General features: G+C 42.9%; 1 non-coding gene across 1 annotated transcript; it reads left to right on the top strand.

The window, feature by feature from the left end:
- Window positions 1–224: 224 nt before the first annotated feature.
- trnag-ucc (transfer RNA glycine (anticodon UCC)) lies at window positions 225–296 on the top strand. The gene has a single exon. It is a non-coding gene; the product is annotated as a tRNA-Gly (tRNA).
- The last annotated feature ends 18,082 nt before the right edge of the window (window positions 297–18,378 follow it).

Genomic DNA, 18,378 nt, shown 5'->3' with positions numbered 1-18,378 from the left:
TAGTTAAGAGTTACATTGATTGTTTACGTGGTTTGTTTAGCTAAGAATGATATATCTTGCACCTGTTTTGTAGTAAGAGCAGCGACTGTTTGTTAGTGAATTTAGCAAGTTACTTAGCACACTCAATCAGAAGCTTTACACTGTAGGCTGTGATTATTCGCATGTATCTAGTCAGATGAATGATCTGAAATGCATCAAAAGTCATGGAATGAGAGACTTTCTGGGCGTTGGTGGTATAGTGGTGAGCATAGCTGCCTTCCAAGCAGTTGACCCGGGTTCGATTCCCGGCCAACGCAACGTTTTCTTTCTAGGCTTCCGCCATCACACTTGTGATGCTTCGGGGGAGTTCGACACCATTCAAGCTATTGCGACCCTACTAAGCCTGCACTTACCGCTGTTTTCACTAACACACTTCTGGTGAACCGTTGCGCATGAACAGATGACGAATAAATGGCCTTACACTAGTATCCCACAGCACCAGCTTCGTCTGTAGAAAAACAAAGGTTCCTCTCCCTGCTGCAGGATACCCACATCACACTTGACTCGCAGACCTTTACTGCGCCCTCTTGCTTCACGTGGGCCGTGCTCCCAGAAGCGCTGTAACATACATGTGCACTTGCGTGCAAAAGTATTTGGTATTACATTTATTTGACGTGTTCATTGCTTGAATATACTTTAAAAGCTAATACACTCCTCTCTATGCTCACCAACAACAATGTTGGCGATGATGACGGCTAAAGTAAGGAGAAATAGAAATGCCACTTCCATTCACTCCAATTACTATTGTTGTTATTATTACAAGGGAAAACTATGACCCTTGGTCATCAGTGTCTTGGGCGGACAGTTATGTCATTTAACAACATCCAAGATACCCAAGCCATCGGTCAGTCAGCACCGCTAGATGGCGGCAGTCAGACACTCATGCAATGTTTGAAGAAGAAAGTGTTCAAATAGAGGAGCGCACAACTCTCTACGTGGCACCGATGTTAACTAGTTTTCACAGAAACCTGTGCTATGTGGCTCGTTGGTCTAGGGGTATGATTCAAAGGGTTCATATCCCGGACGAGCCCTTTGTTTTAGTCTTCTCTCATTCATTTTCATTTTCTCAGCAAAGCACCCTTGACAGGGTACTTTTGCCAACATGAAAAACATTTCCTTCATGTATCATGACTTCATTATGGTAATATCTCATTTCGTATAATTCCAAATAGGCCTCTTTACAATCATCTACAAGTCTACATATACCAGCATGATTTCAGACAATGTGCACGATATGTAGTCCATGTCTGTCTCTCTGTCTCTCTAGATATATGTTTATAATTGAGTAGATGATAGTTGCATCTGTGCGCCAAACTGTGTCTGAGCAGCAGACTGTAACTTGAAATAATTGCATGAAAATGTCTGTATCTTCTTAATTTTATGCAGGTTAGTTCAGCTAGTAAGAAAGGTCACTATCTTTTTTATCTTTTTCTGTAACTAAACCATTCAGTCTTTCTACATGATGCCGTAAATCCAACATTTCCCCAATTCGCTCCCTGCGAGAAGACAATGCGATGTGCAATGAAAGTGATTGCCTGTCACTTGGCACTTCAGTTCTGCGTACCACCAAGTCTTATTAGACTCCTTAGTTCTATACTGAAAATACTATAGTGCATAAAAAACTGAACTAATGCACATCACAGAACATGTATTGCACTTTAACATACACTGTACTTGTTGAAGAAATTGATGTAATAATCAATACAAATGTAAATAGTGCACTATGCATATTGAAATCAGAGCAATAACTAATAAACTGTTTAGGTAAAATAACATCCACACCAAAAATACTCAATACTGAAAATACTATAGTGCATAAAAAACTGAATTTCAATAATACAATACTATGAAAAATCATTAGCTGACAACTGGCAAACTACTACAGTACTTAACTACTAGCTGATCATGATCATCATTTGGATGGCAACTGGCAGTAGGCTAGCTAGCAAAGTGAGCTGGATTATTACTTTATAATGATATATAATTTATAAAGACATGTAAATTCCTCACAAAGTTATGACTTAAAGTCCCACTGCTTGGAATTTAGAAAACACAGAATATCACTAAAGTTCACCTGACATTATGTTTATGAACTCCACCACAATATACATTATATCCATCATATTTACATTACATTTAGCATACATATCCCTGACGCGTGTATTGACCTCACTGGAGACAATATGCTCGAGTCACAGATTAAATGCCCCTCTCCCTCTCGGGTTTACATGGTCTTAGTTTATTGCACTAGAGACGAGTTGTTTACCCGCAGCACTGCACAGGGCAAAGGACTGTCTTGTGCATTGCGCCTTGTTTAATACTTTGTTTTAATGATCTTACCGAGTGGTTTTTTACGTCACTGGTGGGGCTACAAAGCCATGAATCGAAGTGTTTTATCAAGTTAGGATTAAAACACGATGTACAGTACTGAACAGTGTACAACAGACCCACAACAATTTAGAGAGCATAATGATAAAGGAAACCACTGATCCGCATTAACCATGAAACGTCCATCAGCAATGTACTTTACCTTGAAACCCACAATAAATGGACCAGACCGTTACCTTGCACTTTTAAAATGCGTCCATTTCGGGAATGTTACATGGATACCATCATCTCAGACATTAGATTTTGCACGTAAACTGTGGGCTTAGATCGTGGAAAATTGTGCATGTTTTCAAAATTTCTACGCCATTAACTGGTGTTCTTGGGATGCTCCTTCTGTGTGACCGTATACCTCGAGTAAACGTTTACTCGGTCTGCTTGAGCAAGTGGGTTCAAATGACGTGTGTAAGCCGAAAGCCAGTAATGTATTTTGATACCAGACATTACAGCTTTCATGACCAGGGGCGCAGCGAGGATTTCAGGGCCCCATGAAAGTAAAAAAGGTAGCTACCGAAGTGTGACCCATCGGGAGGATAGCTAAACCCGGGGGTTATGCCTGTGAGGAGAGGTTGAGGGGTGGATGAGGAACCTCGCCACTTGATAGGTCCGGTCGTTGAGGTAGGAGGAGAAACAAGTGAGAGCAGTCCCAGAGATTCCAAGGTCAGCGAGGCAGGAGAGGAGGATGGAGTGATCGACGGTGTCAAATGTTGCGGAGAGACCAAGGAGGATGAGGATTGAGGAGAGGGAGGCTGCCCGAGCACAGTTGAGGGAGTCAGTGACTGCCAGGAGAGCAGTCTCAGTGGTGTGAGAGGTGTTTGGAAGGCGGATTGCAGAGGATCAAGAAGTGAGAGATGGGAAAGGAATGCAGAGAGCTGACAGTGGACCGCACGCTCGAGGGTCTTTGAGAGGAAGGGGAGTAGGGCGACAGGGCAGAGACAGGTGCCTCTGAGGAGAGGTGGGGTCAAGGGTAGGTTTCTTGAGGAGTGGGATGACCGCAGCTTGTTTAAATGCAAGAGGGGAAACAGCCAGAGAGGAGTGAGGAGTTGAGGAGGGAGGAGAAGAAGGGGAGTTGAAATGGAGCAGACGCTTGCAGGAGGCGAGTAGAGAGAGGGTCCAGGGGACATATTATGGGTTTGTGACCTAGGAGGAGAGAGGAAAGTTCAGAGTCTGAGAGTGGAGAGAATGAAGAAATGGAAGCTTGATCGGTGGGAGACTTGGGCAGGGTGGGAGTGGAGAGGAGACTGTTGAAGAGCTTGTGGATGTCTGTGATCTTGTAGAAGAATGAGGCAAAATGATGAGGTGAGATGAGATGAGGGAGGAGGGGGGAGATGAGAGAGAAGGTGGAGTAAAGCTTGCAGGGGTTGTGGACAGTGGATTCAAAGAATGACTGGAAGTAAGACTGAGGTGAGCGAGGAGGGGAATGTGGGCAGTAGAGAGTGGTAGAGTGCGAGGGTCGCTGGGAGTTTGGATCTCTTCCACTTGTGCTCAGTGGTGCGCAGACTGGATCAGGTTGAGCGGAGAACAGAAGAGATCCAAGGCTGAGGAGGGGAGGGATGGACAGAACGAGACGGTGTAAATGAAGAACTTTTTCCTGAAATCAGGAGCGATTCAAACTTCCGGTTTGAAATAGCTGTAGAACTGTCGCTATTTCGGTTGGAATTTCATGAATAAATTAATATAGGGACAACCTATGGACTGCCTACAAGACGCACAATCCCAAGAAAAAGGGAGCAAAGTCGATCCACGAATTGTTTATGAAGGCAAAAAAAAAATAGGCAATTAACCAATCGTGAAGCATGAACCGATTCCAAAGTACAACAACCCTGCTAGCACATTGCCTCAATGCTGTAGCAATATAAATTATATTGCTACAATGTTATTGGCAATGTTGTGTGTTAGCAGGGAATACCTGTACAGTTTTTTTCCAACAATCTGCAAAGTTAAATACTGGTGCTGAAAAATTAGGTACTAATAAAACAGAAGTATTTGGCACACACAAGTAATGTGTGTTGGTTCGGCAGTTACTGCTCTCAGGAAGGTAATGTGACTGCCTCCCGTCTCCCCAAAGCTCCCGTCATTGATGAAGCAGGCGTGACCGCACCTTCCCAAGCTCTTCACTATGACTTCACATCTTGTCGCTATTAAAATCTAGGATGTGTCACAGAGTGGAAGTTATACAGTACCACTGGGGGGTAAAACTTATGGAAGCACGACTACACCACCTAGCGGTTGTCTACAGCCGCTAGGACCCATTGGGAGGTTGTCGATTGCCCAAATATGCCCATTTTGCATTTACTACCTCTCAATTCTCCCTTCGATTTAGGTTATTTAAATTGGGGAATCTCAAGCCAGGAGCACACCACAGACCACACAAGACAGGTATACAATTAACTGGATTACAAATCTCTAATATAAAATCCATCAGACTTCCTCTTTATGTTAAAAAGACAAAAGTTCAAACTAAAAAATGCATTCGTGGAGGGTTCTGTTGGTCTCCTCCGGCAGCACCAGGAGCTGGAATGGGGCAGGCAATAGTCCACGTGTCCTAGTACAAAGTAATGAGGGGCTCCGACAAAAATTCAGCTTCTGCTCTGGTCCGGGTTTGGCAATACAAAGAAATTACAATGTCCATGTACAGTCCAAGAAAACAATGGCCGAGTAAAAAAAAAAAAAAACAGATTGTTTGTTGTTATCCTTTGAAACACTACTGTAGTTCAAAAAGCCTGTACGCTATCCCTTCTCTGGATACTCTCGCTAGCGTTGCAGAGGTCGCCTCAGCTCTCCTCTGGGTCTCTTAGCCCTTTCCATTACTTGTCCATCAAGTCCTTCGTTCGCCTTTGGCTCCACGTTTCGTTCCCGTTGCTCTGCAATCCCGTCCCCCCCAGCTCCACCCCGGGAGCATTTTATCTCCAGCCTAACAGGTGCTCCTCATGGTCAATTATTGAATTTCGTAGAACCTGGCGAATAAGCGGGTACTCTCATGAATGCGTGATTAGCCATGTGTATATTTAAATCAATCAATCGTAAATAAAACTCGTGCATTTCCGTGAAGTGGGGCGGGACATTCAAAGTAAACAAACGTGATTTTAATGGGAATAATGTGATAATATAAGAGGTTTAAAGTGAATTAATAAAACAAAACAAAAAGCAATAAAAAACACACAAAACAAATACCAAAATAGGCTAACGCCCATTGCTAGTGATGCAGTAAAGGGACACTGTTTGGAATGAATGAGAATTGTGCATTCTTACCGATGCCCCACAACGATCACACCTTTTGATCGATCAGCTATTTAACTCTTTCATCAACCTCCATTACCTATTACTTAATTCTGAGAAATATACCTTTTCTTTCACGTGTGCTGCAGGAAACATCCACTTATTTATAATTCGTTTTATGTCACTTGTTTGCTGCAAGAAAGGCAAGGCGGTAAGGCTGTAGAACACTGCTACATTATGCATCTTGCACTATGGTGTCGGTAATATAGTTTTTTCGTGCAATACTTATTTATATTGTATTCATAATTCGTTTTGTCACTTGTTTCTTGCATACTGTTTTTATTTTGTGTGTTTTTTTCTTGTTTCAAAAATAAAGAAAATCTAAGACATGAAGCTATGCAGTTTCTGTGTAAGTGTATGAACACAATGATCGGTGGTGGAATTGGCTGCGATGCAAGGGGACCAGCTAAAATCTTGCCTAGGGCATCAAATTGGTCAGGGCCGGCCCAGGGCGGAATGACTGATGTGCGGTCCTAATTAATCGGCTACGTAAATCATTCCTTTCCGACCGAACCTGTAACGCTCAAATAAATAATCTGTATAATTTATTTAGCCATCTAACTTCAAGTTAACCTGACACTGAGCAGGTTTGATTTTTGTTTGTCCGTGTTCCACCTCGGGGGGTAAATTCAATAAACTATGCGCTAAATAAAAACTGGCCTTTAAATAAACAGTATTCATCTATCGAGAATCTATGTTCATGGTTTGTATAGAAGTATTTCCACATATGCATCTGGACACTCGGGCAAGCCAGCTGAGAAGTCGCTCAAGTCGCCGCAGCTAAGTATCGCCTTTTTCTCTCGCGTTTCCTAGTTTAGTTAAGAGTTACATTGATTGTTTACGTGGTTTGTTTAGCTAATAAACGCTGTTCTGAGTAGTTTGTGACTTGTTTAATACCAAACAAAGCATCGCTATTAAAAAAAAAAAAAAAAAAAAAAAATCACTGTAAAAGCGCTACTTATTTTAGATCTTTATAGTTATTTTCTTGGCTCAGGTTGTTTTTTAGCGCGTATAAAGGCCTGAAATATTCTTAGTGTTTATTGACTATAGGTCTTGATGCTTAAAAATGTTTTTTTGAGAGACCAAAAGGTTCTAATAAAAGTTTAGAGTAGAGAGGAGAGAGATCGTCGCCATCTTGGTTTCTATTTGAAATTGATGCAGGGTCTTTTATTGGTTGGTTTTGATATGTTAATTGATAACAGGACGGCACAAAGGCCAGCCCAGAACAATGCCTTACAAGCAGATCCGGCATCCGGCCATCAGTATAAGTATGAAGGTCTGGTCTTCAGCTCGACAGACTCATACTGACCTTTCGATTTAAGCCTAAAGATCAACAATGTCCGGAAACAACATCAACGACTTCGATTTAAACGAGTTTTTAGGTAAGTCTTCAGATTATTTTCATTGACTCAGAGCGTGGGCATGTATTGTAAATAAGGTTATAACATCTGTTTTAAGTTCTGTAAAATTATTTTTCAGCCAGTCAACAGGAGTTAATTCCCAACGCTGAGGAGATCATCTGGAACAACGACGGTAAGATTTTTGTGTTTGCGCTCAAGGGTTCTTATGTATGGGTGTGTGGTTGTGTTTTGAAGCGGCTCATTAGAGTTATGAAAACGTTTTAATATATATTAATGGCGGTCTCTTTAATTACACAGAAACTATCGAAAGGCCTGTGATTAATGTCTCCGAGGATCAACCAAGAGAAGTGGTTGTCCCTAGACAGGCTGTCTGCCGACCGGGTAAGAACTAAACCCCTGTTTGTTTGTATAACGTTTCGGTAAGATGTTTGAGGCCCGTTTTGTTAATTTAAAAAAATATCCTTTCTAACAGTATTAAGAAACGTGGTTCGAGACAACGAAAGGCCTTCCACATCGAGGGATTGTTTCGTTTTACCTTCGAGAACCGTAACCTTTCAAGAATCTGAAAGGCCGTCAGCCCCTGTATCTGATAGCGGTGAGTATATATCTGCCGCTTGTAAGAGGTTAAAGCTTTTTATAAAGAGGGGTGGTTAAAGGTTAAACATGTCTCTTACCTTCACAGAAGTGCAAAAAGCTAAATCAGCTGAAAAACATAAGAAACGATTATTCTTTGGAGGTAAGTAAGATCTTTCAAACTTTAATGTTTTTAAAAGGGTTTTGTTTGCCCGTTGAGGGCTAATATTTAAGCGAGGGGTGTCCATTTCCTGTAGGTCTTGGGGGTTCTGGGAAAGATCTTTAGAAGTCCGGACAGGTCTAGGCTTGTTTCTGGGGCATGTGTTTAGAAATGACCGATTGCCCGACCGTCTGGTTAGGAAGTAAAGCTGTCCGAAAGGTTTTAGTAAGTTGTTTGGCTTATCTCCCGCAATTATACTTCTGTTTTAAAGTGGCTGTAGGAAAAGGCTTGAAGGTGTTCATTGTATTTAATATTTAAACAGATCGTGAAAACGTTTGTGAAACAGGAAGTCCCGGGATCAGGAAGCGTTTACACTTGGAAGGTTCGTTTAAAAATGAAATGTGGTGTGTGTGTGTATAAAAAGTGTTTTATTAACAATATTACATTTAAGAAACAGTTTATTTACAGAGGCTTCTCTGTTTTACATTTATTATCAAGTCCTAATAAATATATTGTCTGTACATAATAAGGCGTTGTAGTGAATGTCTAAGCCTATTTTCAAAGGTCTAAAAAAGCTAAAGGTTTTGAAGGTCCTGGACATGTTGTTTTAAGTTTGATTTCTGTCGCCGTTTAAAGATGTAAATGTAATGTATATTTTTATTCTTCCCAAGACTCTTGGGATAGTCATTCTGTGGATGAGCTATTGAGGACAATTACCCCGTCTAAGTGGGATCAAACATCTTCCCCGGAGAGATCACCGAGAGGATCCCCCACGGTGGTCTTGGAGACCCCCCAACATCTACTCAGGCCACAGCCTTCTGGGGGTAATTCAACAATCCAGATTCAGCCCGCCGCATTGTCGGGCGGAACAAATACAGGCAACCAACAACCTCAGGGGTCGCCGTCAGTCAGGGTTGACACACCACCCAACGACGGACTGGTTTCAACATCGTCCCCCCAGCCCCGTTTCTTGGCTACAGAAACGCTGAACAGTACACCGCGATTGGCCAGGGTGTCACCGCAAAGGCCTTCTTGGTCTCCGTCCGTGAGTATACGCTCGCTCCCTGCCTCCTTCGACCGAGATTTACCGGAGCGACCATCCTTTGCAGCTGAGCCAGGACACCATCCCCCGGAGCTACTTCCTGAAGGTCAGCATGAGTTGCTACATACCTTGTTACTAAATCAAAGACTTGTGTTAGTGGGGCAAAACCTTGTGATAGAGAGTCAAAACACCCTTATTAATACCCTTACTAACGAATTGTACCGTATTTAATGTTTTAATAGATACAAAACGCCTTACTATTGTGGGTTGTTGGAAAAATAAAAAATAAAAAAAAATGTCCGGACTTGGTAAAAGAACTCACAAACTAAAGGATTATGAACAAGTTAGGGCCCCAAAAAGACCTTCCCGAGAGAACACCCCCGGCCCTGTTGTGAACTCCTCTGATGTCCCAATGAACCAGGAACTATTACAAATGATAAATGATTTAAATAACCCCCAATCACCACCGATAGAATGTGAATTACCAGACTTACCGGTGAACCCCGACCTGTTACAGATGGTCAATGATCTAAATAACCACCTCCCAACGGTAGCGCTTATAGAGGTTCAACCCCTAGTTCACCCCGATTTGTTTGAAATGGTGGAGGCTTTGGAGACGCTACCCCGACCAAATTCTGCCCCTATTATAAATTATTTGAGACCATTAGAACACAGTACGGCGGCAGAAGCAGCCGTCACTATAGAGGAGGGTCTTGACATTAACCGGGTGGATATCTTTGAAGGACTTTTACAGGCTTTAAATGAGCCTCCTCAAAAAGGGGGTTTTGTAGATGTCAGCGGTGGGGGTGTTCGGAATGTGGAGGGTTCTGAGACTGATAAGGCTGTGGATGACATGCTCTGTGAGAATGTAGGGGTTGAAGGCTTTGTTCAAAATGATGATGTGTCCAAGAGTACCAGTGATCCCGTGATTATAGATAGACCGGCCTATAACAATTTTGAAATGATTCAGCGTTTTAATTTTGCAGAACTTTTAAATTGTGACAATTATGCAGAAATATTTGTCAACATACACGAGGCCTTGCAAAACATGCTTGAACAGGTTGCTGAAAGGGTCAGACCTCGAGATGTTGTACAGTTAGAACTCAGAGGGGATGATTTGTTTAGCAACCTATCTGTAATGCTGAGTGGAGATAATTTAGATGTTGATGAATTTCTGGCTAAAATCGAAGCGTTATTGCAAAGTAACGCATCCATCTTAGCTGATGAAAGTCTGTCTCTGGTAATGAATGTGGTTCGTAACCCTGAGGGTGGGGCGCTTAGAAGACTGTCGAAATGCTTGAAGAACGACATAATTAGGAACAAGCTCAGGCAATTAGTGGTGAGTTCCAATGGTGACAATAAGCTCTGTTTTGCTTACAGTTTAATAAAACTACTCACCCCCGACATGCCTGAACCCCAAGCTATGCAAGAGGCTTTAATGCTTCATCAGAGGGCCGGCTTAAACTCTCAACAGATGGTTGCCTTTTCAGACATTGCCATGTTTGAGGAGTTGTTGTCTTTAAAAATTGTTGTGTGGTACCGTTGTGAGGTAAAGGAAGTATTTGTGAAATTTCAGACACATCCTGAAACCCATACACAGACACTGTTTCTCTTCCTAAGTGATAGTCATTACTTTGGAATAAAGAGTTTGACGGCTTTTTTGGGTTGTTCGTATGTTTGTCATTGGTGTTATAAGGCCTTCAATGATAAGCTTAAGCACCGCTGTGACGGTTACTGTAACGTCTGTTTCAATCCGCAATGTCGTAAGGGTTTGGCCCCTACCATTCGATGTAAAGATTGCTTAAGGATTTGTCTCTCCGCGTTCTGTTTTTCCGAACATAAGGTGCAGAGGGCCGCTGCTGAGGGGGTTAAAAAACGGAGTTATTGTGATCAAACTAAATATTGCCCGCAGTGTTGCCTCCAGTACCGTTTTCATGAGGTTAAACCACACAAATGTCTGGAACCGAGATGTAGGATCTGTAATGCGGATTTAACCCCGGGGTCTGAACACCAGTGCTTTATTCAGCCGGTTAAAAAGGAGCCGCCGCACAACCGGTATGTCTTTTTTGATTTTGAATGCCGGCAAGAAAACGGGGTCCATGTTGCTAATTATATACACTGTATTGACATGTTGGATTGTGAGTGGTCAGCTAGCTAGTCCAAAATACCTCAATTACACATTTATTGCCCACAATGCTAAGGGTTATGATTCTTACATATTGATGAAGTATCTGGTGGAAAATGGGGTGACCCCAAAAATAATAGCTCAGGGTAGCAAGATCATGTGTTTCACCGACGAGGCTTTCAACCAACGTTACATAGACTCGTTAAATTTCCTCCCCATGAAATTGAGCGCTTTGCCTAAAGCTCTGGGTTTTGAGGCTCAGAAGAAAGGTTGGTTCTGCCATTTTTTTAATACTAAGGACACTCAAAATTATCGAGGGTCCTACCCGCCCGCCTCTTATTATGGGGTTGATACTATGATGTCTCATGAGAGGGAGGAATTCTTTAAATGGTACAATACGGTTAAGGGAGGTGTTTTTGATTTCCGAGAAGAGATGGCCGCTTATTGTAAAAATGATGTGGTGATCCTTAAAGAAGCCTGTTTGCGTTTCCGCGCCGAGGTTATCAACACGTCGGGTCTCGACCCTTTGCAAAGTGTGACCATAGCGTCTCTCTGCATGAAAATGTATCGATCCAATTTCTTGCAGAAAAACACTATAGCGGTCACCACTTCTGACAACTATCGTGCTAGACAAAAGAACTTTTCGACTGTCTCCATACAGTGGCTGGAATATCGGAGTGCCCGGGATAACATCTTCATCAGACATGCTTTAAATCAAGGGGAAGTCAAAATGGGTCCTTACTACTTAGACGGTTTTAGCGACGTGTCCGGGCGGCGTACCGCTTATGAGTTTGCTGGTTGTATTTACCAGGGCTGTCCTCAGTGCTTCGACCCAAACACCTTTAACCCCGTAACACAAAAACTCTGCGGTGATATGTACTATGATTTCCAGGAACGAATTGAAACTTTAAAAAACACCTATGGTTTGAATGTACTGGTGATTTGGGAACACGCGTGGACGACCCTGAAGCAACAGGATGTGGGGGTACAACGGTTTATGGAAACCTTGGACTTTCCTGAACGTCTAGAGCCCAGGGATGCGTTATTTGGGGGTCGTACCAACGCCCTCTGTTTACATTATGAGGTAAAGGAGGGTGAGAGAGTAGATTACTATGATTTCACCAGTCTGTACCCTTATGTCAACAAGACCAAAATGTACCCGGTGGGGCATCCAACCATTGTTTATCGTGACTTTCTCGAAATCGGACAGTACTTTGGTTTGATCAAAGTCAGCATGTACCCTCCTCGCGAGCTGTTCTTACCCGTGTTGCCTTACAGGTGTTCGGGAAAATTGATGTTCCCTCTGTGTAGAACGTGTGTGGAAACTGAAAATCAAAATACCTCTTGTCTGCACAGTGATGACGAGAGAGCGCTGACGGGTGTCTGGTGTAGCATTGAGCTTGACAAGGCGGTGGAGAAAGGTTACAGAGTCGGTAAGGTGTATGAGGTTTGGCATTTTTCTGAAAAATCTGATACTCTTTTTGCTGAGTACATTATGACCCATCTGAAAGGGAAACAGGAGGCATCGGGCTATCCCTCATGGTGTGTTGACTCCGCTGCCAAAGAGCGGTACGTTCAGCAATATTTTGAAAAGGAAGGGATCCGTCTAGAGCCGGGGAACATAACTGTAAACCCCGCCAAGAGACAAATGTCCAAACTGATTTTAAACAGTCTGTGGGGTAAGTTTGGGGAAAGAAATAACCGTCTAAACACAACCTTGATTAAAACCCCTGAACAGTTTATAGAATTTATGTTTTCCAAACAACATGCAGTATCACACTTTCAATTCTTAAATGACCACGTGGCACAGGTCCAGTGGAGGGCCCCTAAAGATTTCCCCACCAAACAGGGAAACGTTAATGTTTTCATAGCGGTTTTTACCACGGCTTACGCCCGGCTTGAACTGTACAACTTAATGGATCAGCTGCAGGAACGCACGCTCTATCATGATACTGACTCTGTAATCTTTGTCACCAGGCCAGGGGATTGGGTCCCTCCCCTCGGGGACTACCTTGGGGAGTTAACGAGTGAGCTAGATCCTCAGGACCACATAGTTGAGTTTGTTTCAGGGGGTCCTAAGACTTACGCATACAGAACGGCTGCGGGTAAGACCTGTATGAAAGTTAAGGGTTTCACTCTGAACCATTGTAACAACAAGCTCATTAACATCAAGTCTCTGACGACCCTGGTACAAAGTTTTGTAACCGAGAAAGACGCGCCTCCTCGCGAGATTATTACAGCCGGAAATCAGATCTATCGCAATAAAAAGGGGTACACATTGGAAAATAGATCACTAAACAAACGGTTCAGGGTGGTGTACAATAAAAGAGTGTTGAAGACTGATTATACCACTCTGCCTTATGGATATTAGCGGTGGTTTTGATAACAGACTTCAACACCCTTTCTCCTGTATTATAGCCGGTCCCTCCAATTCGGGTAAGAGCTATCTTATAAAGAACATCATAGAAGATGTGGATGCAACCGTGTCCCAAGCTCTTGACAACATAGTGTGGTGTTACTCTTGCTGGCAACCTCTCTACGATGATTTGGCATCAAAAAAAAATAATCTGAAATTTGTGCAAGGTCTCCCCGCCTCGTTGTGTGACGATGACCTGTTCCCGCCCGGACAAACTAATCTAGTGATCCTTGATGACCTGATGGAGCAGGCCGGTGACAACAGTGAAGTGGAAAAAGCTTTACAAAAGTACACTCATCATAGGAATTTAAGTATTATTTATTTAGTTCAAAATCTATTTTTTCAAGGTAAAAAAAGCCGCACTATTAATTTAAATGCCAATTATATAATTCTTTTTAAAAACCCCAGAGATAAACTACAGGTCACCGTCTTGGCTCGTCAAATGTACCCTAACCAGACCAAATTCTTTTTGGAGGCATTTGAGGATGCCACCAAAAAACCCTACGGGTACTTGATTGTGGACTTAAAAGCACAAACCCCAGAAGACTTTCGCCTCAGAACAGGTTTGTGCCCGCCCGATTGGCCGGCAGTGTATGTGCTAAAGAAAAGGAAATAAATAAGAATGTCTGTTCGGATTAAAAGAAATCTGCCGCTTTTGCAAATGTTATTTGAGGGGAGCCCGTGCCATAGGAAAGCTGTGCTGGCAGGGGCCCCCTCGGATTTGATCGAGACCCTGTGTGAAATAGCTTTTAATATCTTACGCGGTAATATACCCCTAACCCCTTCTCAACATTCTAAACTCAAAAAACAAAAAGCGGTTATCAAGATCATCGCTAATAAGAAGTATTCTATTAAAAGAAAAAGAAAGAAGATTAATCAAACCGGAGGTTTTATAGGACCGCTGTTGAGCATAGCCGTGCCTTTCCTAACCAGTCTTCTAGCTTCCAGAGTGGGTTAATAATGGAATATGCTCAGAAAATGTTTTTGATCCCTCAGGAGCAGCTTGAGAAACTGAGAAAAAATGTTGTCGGGCCAGAGCCCATTAGACAAACGGCCGAAAACAACCTGGACTCTGAAATGAAAGCTATACTGGCCAGGGCCGATTTAAATCAGTATTCCAAAGCCCAGATGTATAGCAACACGTTACAGCTCTACCTCCGTCTGGTTAGACAGGGTGAAAAAGATCAAAACATTTTAACTTTAACCATGGCCTCTCAAGAAAATGGTTCTGGGACTGATGCGGGGGGTACGGTTGATAAAGATGTTGCGGTGCCCGAACCTGTTGAGAGTTCAGAGGGAGATGTTGTAACGGATGTTTTGAGAAACATGCCGGCCAGAAGCAAAAGACATGCAGAATATATTCTGCACAAAATGGTTCAGAAACCGCGGGTAACGACTTGGAATGAACAGGGTGAATTTGTTTTTAAAGGACAACTGCTCAAAGGTTCACACATGTTTGATTTGTTGAAGAGTGTCACTAGCACTAATAAGGTACCCGATAGTCGCCGACCTGTAGGCTGGAATGCTTTCCTACAGGCGATGGCCTGTCTGAACATACCCCAATCAACAGTCCCTAACCAGGAAACGCGACAAAAAATCCGTCTGTGTAAAGAGGTGGTGACTGATCTGACGCCGATATCTCATTACTCTGACCGTGTTGAGCAACCCTCCTCAGGATCTATCCATCGTTGGGAAGCTTATTAATCTCATGTTTTTATTTGTCTCCCCTGTAAATAAGGAACCGACAAACCATTTTTTTATTTTTATTTTTTATTTTCAAATGTTGTACATTTATTTATAACATAACCCTGCTTTGTATAAGATTTGTGCTGAATAAAAACAAAACTAATGATTCAAAGGCTGTTTTCATTATTTTTTCACTTTAACACGCATGACATCTTTTAAAATCCTCACAAGAACACCCCATCTGTATACATGGCTGGCTAGGGTCGTAAGTAATTGTGTTATAAGGGGGGGTCCACAGTGTCCTGACAAACTCTGCCACTTTTTTATCATTTTGGCCTAAATCCTCACTGTACAAGGACATAATATCGGGGTATGACCTTCCTTTAGATCTATGATATAAGAAAAACACACAGTGTTGACCACAAGTGAAGGTCTGAAGACTTTGTACTTGACGACCGCTGTAAATGGTTTCTTGACAGTTGTTGAGCAGAAAGTTATTGATCTTCCGAGGGAAAGGTCTGAAATCCGGGGGGTTTCCATAGGAATCAAAAAATTCCCCACGGCGGTCCTCCCTTAGATAAATAGCCAGCCAATGTTCTCCGGGCATATTTTTAGGGTGTGTGTTGATTATGTACATTGCAGGTAAATTCTTGATCTTAAATTTAGGCTGCTGGTCGCAGGCGTAGACTCCTTGAAACACTTTCCGTGAGCCGTCCAGGGCATTCATGATGTGGTTGAGCTCTCTGGTGTTCATTTTAATAATAATCATACAGAACGTTTCTCCTCTGATTCACCTCAATAATGTTGTCAAACACAGCATACACGACCATATTTACAGTGCGTGGTAGAGGCTGCTTGAAACGCATCTCCAAACGCATATTGCCCGTCTTCATCAGTGAAAAATGTTGTCCACACTCTTCGTCAGGGGTCAGGTTGAAACCGTACAGGGTGTAACCGCTGCAGTATTCCCGGCGATCGATCAGCAGAGGTTGATCCTTGAGATGGCGACCCGTAGCCAGTACTAGACTGTAATATTCACGAACCGCGTTGCCGTTTTCAAAGTCAGGTTGAAAAGGTCTGGATGGAACCTGCACACCATCGACGTACAGTGCTATAAATTCCGCGTTATAATGTTTAAAGTTAAAGGGGTTCTTGTTGTAAACCCCGGTAAATGCATCATTATCCACGAGACCTATAATAACCTGTTTTGGGAGCTGGCCTAGAAACAGATTTTCCTGGTTCATCACCCGTGTCCCTGCGGGGATACTGTGGACTTTCATATAGACTCTTTCGATCGGGTACTTGGCGTTTGCCGTCATTAAAGCCTGCGCATGTCCTAGTTTAACCGCCGGGGAGACGGATACTTTTTTCACAAACAGCGAGGCCGATAATATGGTCAGTTTATATTTTTCAGTATCAGGGGTCATCAGACAAAAAGCACTTTTACTACGGATCATTTTAATTTTAATGTCTACCCCGTTGAGCATGAGTTTTTCTTGGAAAAATATGTCTGCATGAATATGTCCCATTAGCTCAAAGGTCCTCCCTTCTGTTGAAAAGGCCGTTCTTTTTTGCAAACCCTTATTGAGTCCCTCTGGATCCTGGTCGTCCATAGCTTCCGGGGTGTCTTTGAAGAAAAGGCCGGGGCTGAACTGTTTGCTTAGGGTCTCCTCACTATAATTAAGGATACACTCCATCATGGCCCTATAGGGGTAAGTATTGCTGCTTTGACTAATGAGCCGATCTCCCAGGGTCACATCCACCTGTGAAAACATGGTGGCCACCGGGTAATTGATGACCCCAGCGTTGGCCGTCTTCTCGATTGCATCGCCATCCTCATCAGTCACTTTACAGTTCATTAAAATAAATGTGTTATTCAAATCAATATAATCCTCGCCATTGCCAGCTATAAAAAACTCCAGAGGGGCCGTATCTGAAATTGCGGAAAGAGGGGGTATCTCTATATATATGCTCTTATCTATACTCGTTTGAGTGTATGGAACTGTAAACAGATCCAGTTCTGATTTGACGCATTCTTCCGATAGACTGTGGACAAAAGACATTTTTAAAAGATGTATCCTGAGGCTCTATTTGTCTTTCTTTGAGACTTTCTTTTTGCAGGTTTTTTCTTGTGCTGCTTCCTTCTCCGAGTGTTTCCACGATATGTTGGAGAATGAGAGCTTCTTCGTTTTTTGTTAGCCACGGATCTTCGTCGCCCTGGTGGACACATACTGTTTCTTCTTTTACCCCCCCTCCTCGCCATTACCATGAGACCCGAACCCTCCTGCTGCTCATGGCTAGCTGCCCGGTTCATAACATTGGTGAACACGTCACTAACAATATTTTTAGCCGCTGATTTCAAGTGGGGTCTGGCTATAGCAAAGCCTCTCTTAAGCAGGGGTACGGCCATTCTAAAGAGACCACGAAAGAGTCCTCCTAGACCGGCTCCATACATTGTGGGGGCTCCTACAAAACCGGGCAAGCCGTTCCCGGCTTGCATCTTGTAATAATCCACATAGGCGCTAGGATCTACATAACCCCTCGAGGTAGCCATTTTAATAATGTACACACTGTTTCAGGGGTCGAAAATGTAGTTTGACAATAACTTTACCGAAGCGGAAGGGTACGTTGATATTCTGATCCGATTTTACTTCGATCGTGATGTTGTCAAAGTGGGTCTTTGAGACTGGTACGTAGTGTGGCTTGTCATAAGTAATTGTGACCATGTCATTGCTTTTACCTTTAATAAGTACATTTCTCAAAAGGGGGACATAGCTATCCCCGACCCTCTGGTGTGTTATGATATCCGTATACACATAAAGAGTGTAAAAGCCGCCCCTGATGTCAGCCGGGAAGGGGGCCACCACTTCTGAGAACCTGCTCTCTGTGTCAGAATAGAACCCTAATATACGCCCCAGTTGTCCTTTGGTTTGAATGCTAATACCAGGTTTTGACACCTTGTACACTCTGTTTTTAATAGGGTTGTAATATAGCTTGATGTTGGGGGTGCCTTCTGAGAACTGTTTATGCATCTCATCTAATATTGTATCCACATTGTCATAATAACCTCCTTGCATCGTGAATGTCCATTGACTCTTTTTAACATCGTCAAAAATGGCGAAGGTGGCATCCTTATCTTGTAAAACAGCCCAAGTGTAAGGATACTGTATTTCCGCCAACCCCACTTCCCACGACCCCCTTAGATCTATAGATTTTCCAAATTGTACCGTGTAACTGGATATTTCATTTTTAGGGTATATATCGAGAGAGGCGTTACTGGGTAGAGTCACGTAGAAGCCTCCTGATTCCATC

Source organism: Amia ocellicauda, chromosome 19, assembly GCF_036373705.1.
Source record: "Amia ocellicauda isolate fAmiCal2 chromosome 19, fAmiCal2.hap1, whole genome shotgun sequence".
Classification (NCBI taxonomy): domain Eukaryota; kingdom Metazoa; phylum Chordata; class Actinopteri; order Amiiformes; family Amiidae; genus Amia; species Amia ocellicauda.
Note: the sequence above shows the minus strand (reverse complement) of the source record. Positions and strands in the feature narration are given on the sequence as shown.